We start from the raw sequence: 5,000 nt of genomic DNA on the forward strand, positions 1-5,000 counted from the left end.
CATATGTCGTCGATTCGCCTTTCCCCCATTGCTACGAAAAATCACTGGTCTGTATCATGATCAGTCACTGCTGCAGTGTGGGTATTGCGGTGGGAGGTTGGAACCAACATTCTTTGGAAGCTTGAATTTCGAGTCAGTGGTCCCTTTGGTGGTCGTGTTCCGTGTGAGTAGGTTTCAATGTAATTGAATTAATGAATAACTTCTATTGAAATCATACAGCTTTGGATAATATTAAGTAACAAAATTTCCAGATAATAATTTAATGACAAAATTCCAATCCTGGTTTAATCTGACGTTCGTGATTGTGTTTCCCGGAGTTAGTCGTCAAAGGACCGTCATACTTTTCCGTTTTCCCAAAATTTTGGGGGAAACTCTAGAAAACCAACTTTTGACTTCTCGCTCCGAGTTAGAAACGTGAAATGGGAAATCATATCAACACCAGTGTTATTATTTGGGGGCTTTTGTTCGTCTCGTTCCGGGAACTGTGTTTTCGCGCTTAGTTTTCTGTAACTTTGTTCATTAAGAGCTTGTTTGGAGGAGGAGGAGGAGGAGGAGGAGGAGGAGGAGGAGGAGGAGGAGGAGGAGGAGGAGGAGGAGGAGGGCCTGTTTTGGCGTTGGTGTGTGTTTTAAATATTCTACAGCAGTGTTGTTGTCACGGTATATTTTTGCTTTTGGATTTTTTTTGCTTGTTTAGTTAATTAGATCGAGAAGTTAATAAATCATCATTTATTGCACAACACTTCATCATGCAATTCATCATACTACTTAGGCAGTTTGTTGTGCATGAAGATTATATGTTCTTATAAGAATAAGTTTAAATGATTCAAGGAATATTAAGTTGGAGCCTCACGTATCCACAGGTTTGTTGAAAAGTCAGTTTTTATAACATTCCTTTTTTTTTTAAATCAGATGTTCAAGATGATTTGCACACAGTTACCAAATATAATATATATATATATATATATATATATATATATATATATAGATATATATATATATATATATATATATATATATATATATATATATATATATATATATATATATATATACTATCTATATATATATATATATATATATATATATATATATATATATATATATATATATATGATATATATATATATATATATATATATATATATATATATATATATATATATATATATAATATATATATATATATATATATATATATGTATATATATATATTTATATATATATATATATATATATATATATATATATATATATATATATATATATATCTATATATATATATATATATATATATATATATATATATATATATATATATATATATATATATATATATATATATATATATCTGCAACTGATCTATCCCTTGGAAAACGGAGTCTTGATAGAAAGAGTAAAACCAGCACTTGTACATAAAATATTCTTTATTTTCTTATGACTACCCGGTTTCGGAGTAACTGTCTCCATCATCAGGTCTATACAAAAACACGAGAAAGAAAAAAAAAAATTAAAAATCACTAAATTACGATCGATCATTAGAATGAAGAAATGTTACACAAAGGTTACATTGTATATATAATAAAAACAAAGTATGTACAAGCATAAAAAGGGGAAAGTAAGCAATATTAAAAAATAAATAAATAAATAAATATATAAATAAATACCTGCATCATGAAGGCATACAAACATACACACTAAAAATTTAAAAACACAGCATCTCCGTGGACCTCTCGTTGTTACTGAGGGAAGGTTTCAACTTTAAAGTGTAGAGACTTTCTACTATTGCCAGCTCCATGGGGGCCACTCGACTAGAGAGAATGGAAAATGAATCTAACCTAAGAGGGTGATCACTATTTTCTGCGTGATCCCGTATGGCACTGAATGGTGGTTTTGCTAAAAGCCTGCCTGTTTGTCCTAACTGATCTTCCCAAGTGTTCAAACCATCGTACACGTGCTTGGCGCTTTGTTTTCCCCACGTAAATTGCATTACAGCAATTGCACTCGTATTTATATACAACATGAGACTGTAGTTCTGGGGGTACGATGTCTTTGTATTTGAACAAACCACCAATAGTACTTACTTTGGCTTGAACACTACCCTAACATTAACTTGAGGATAAAATTCTCTTAAAAGTTTTAGTAGTCTATTTTTAACAGAAAAACTCTTATTACCATAGAAAAAACATGGTAAAATACAGTACTGCTTTATTGGCTTTTAAAACAAAATGGAAACTTTTGGGAACAATAACTTTTCTAGCTGTTTACCAACATACGTATCTATGAAAGCATTATTAAACCGTTTTTTTGAAGCATTTCTTTATAAACTGAAATTCTGAATGAAGACTAAAATAATTTGAACAAATGCTAAAGGCACGGGTCACAAGTGTACAGACTAAATTGCTTTTATAAACTATAGGGATGAATGAAGAGAATTGAGTTGTGAGTACTGTAAATGTTGGTTTCCTGTAAACTGATGTTGAAAAAGTGTTATCGCTGTGTTTACTTATGAGCACGTCAAGGAAAGCTAAAGTATTATTGTTCTCTACTTCTGAGTAAATTCAATATTTTGGTGTTTTGAGTTAAAATAATCAAGAAACAGGGTACATGTTCTTCAGATCTAAAAATTAAAAAATGTATCATCTACATAACGTCGGTAGAACCAGTGGGTTTTAAAAAGGAACTGGGGACAAATTAATCTAACCAAACAACTTCGTGATGAGATAAAAAGGCATTGGCCAAAAGTAGGACCGAGCAGGGTTTCCCATTGCTACAACCATCTTTTTGTTTATATACATTTGCGTTAAACATAAAATACTTCAGAGCAGCATGGCTAATGTGAGTAGTTTTTTGTGTAACTGTTGTTTATTAAAATTACGGATACTATTGGAGTCATTAAACAAGTGTTGATGCATATATCAATGGTTTCTGCAAAGGAATATTAGTAAATAAAGATTTAACATCGCAACTCACAAGAACACAATTACCTAGTTCTAGATCACAAATTTCTTTGGCAAAGTAAATGAATCTTTAACTGTATACTGATTGCATGTTACAGGAGCTAAAATAGGAACAAGAAACAAGGCGGTGGTTCGAACCCACGAGAGGACGAAATTATTATCAACTAAGGAAAATTCCCCTTCGGATTACACATATAAAATATATCAATTCTGAGGTAGAAAGAATTAGATATGAGGACATTTGTAGCTCGATAATTTAAATGGATCACGGTGATGTGATAATTATTCATATATATCTATATATATATATATATACATATATATATATATATCATTCGAGCTACAAATGTCCTTTAATATCTAATCAACTAAAAAATAAAAAATTCCCCTTCGGTACATATATGAGAAGATACCAATTCCGAGGTTTAAGAGTAATGAGATATTAAAGGACATTTGTAGCTGAATGATTATAAAATGAATCACGGTTCGAAGTTGATAATTATTCATATATATTTATATATATATATATAATATATATATATATATATATAATATATATATATATATATATAACATACACACACACACACACACATACACACACACACACATACACCCCTTTTGAATGACCAAAACATTGGTCTCGTTTTATACTTGTCATGTAACTCCCATTTCGTCTCTATTCTGGGGAACACATTTCCTCTCTCTCTCTCTCTCTCATAGGTTCTTCATGAATGAGAATCCTTCCACGGTAATTGTCCCAAAGGGAAATGAGAAGAGGTCCTCATGTATTTCACACCTCCTCTGAAAAATTAAAAGGGGTTGTTTGTTAGTTGGTGTGTTTCACTCGTGGTATCAGAATTATTATTATTATTAATTATTATTATTATTATTATTATTATTATTATTATTATTATGATGATGATGATGAAGGATCGTCTCGAGTAAGAGGTCAGTTGAAGAAAGAAGGAATTATTATTATTATTATGATTATTATTATTATTATTATTATTATTATTATTATTATTATTATTATATTGTTATTAGTTTTAAAGGATCGTCTCAAATAAAAGGTCGGTAAACAGGGAGAAGAAGGAACTATTATATTAAATAAATATATACTGAAATACGAACGACGTCTTCACCAAGAAACGGTGATTATTTATGTATATTTGCCTCAATCCAGCCGTTTTTACGACTCAATCCAACAAGATAAATATTCTACTTACAGCTGAAGTGGGGAGGAAATAAAAAAGATTCTTCTCTCTCTCTCTCTCTCTCTCTCTCCTCTCTCTCTCTCTCTCTCTCGCTCTCTCTCTCCCTCTCTCTCTCTCTCTCTCTCGTTGGAGAGTCAGTGATGAGATTTTTTTTCTTATCTTTAGCGCCCTTAATGACTGACTGTCTGGTAGGGAATATTCCCCGAGGATAGGGGGACCGTTGGTTGGTAGGTGGGGAGGGAGGGAGGGAGGGAGGGCAGTAGTTTGATGGGGGATGGGGGGCTGGCCCCCTTATAGGGTGGGGGGATTAGGGATGGGGGTGGGCTACTCTGGAGACGAGGAAACCCAACAGAGCCTCTAATGATGTCCTCGAGTGGGGGAGAGGGAAGGGGAAAGGGGGGGAGGGGAGGGGGAGAAGAAGGGAAGGGGTTGATTATCTTAGTTCAACCCCCTCCCCTTCCCTCCACTCTTCTTGCTTGAAGGACGCACAGAGTCATGCTTCATGTTGATACAAAATCACTAACAGTTTTTATTTATAAAAGATAATAACATTTTTGTTGAGAAATGATATTTTGTTTTACAAAAGTTACTAATATTATTGTTTTAAAAAGTTACTAAATAATTTTTTAGAGATGTTACTGAGATTTTTTTGTTGCAAGTTACTAACATTATTGTTTTTAAAAAGTTACTAAAAAAATTTATAAAGATGTTACTGAGATTTTTTTTTTAAACAAAAATTACGAACATTTTCGTGTAAAAAAAATTTCTAACATTTTAGTTTAAAAAATGTTCTACCATCTTTCTACAAAAAGTTACTTACATTTTT

This window comes from Macrobrachium nipponense, chromosome 6 (genome assembly GCF_015104395.2).
Source record: "Macrobrachium nipponense isolate FS-2020 chromosome 6, ASM1510439v2, whole genome shotgun sequence".
NCBI classification, from domain to species: domain Eukaryota; kingdom Metazoa; phylum Arthropoda; class Malacostraca; order Decapoda; family Palaemonidae; genus Macrobrachium; species Macrobrachium nipponense.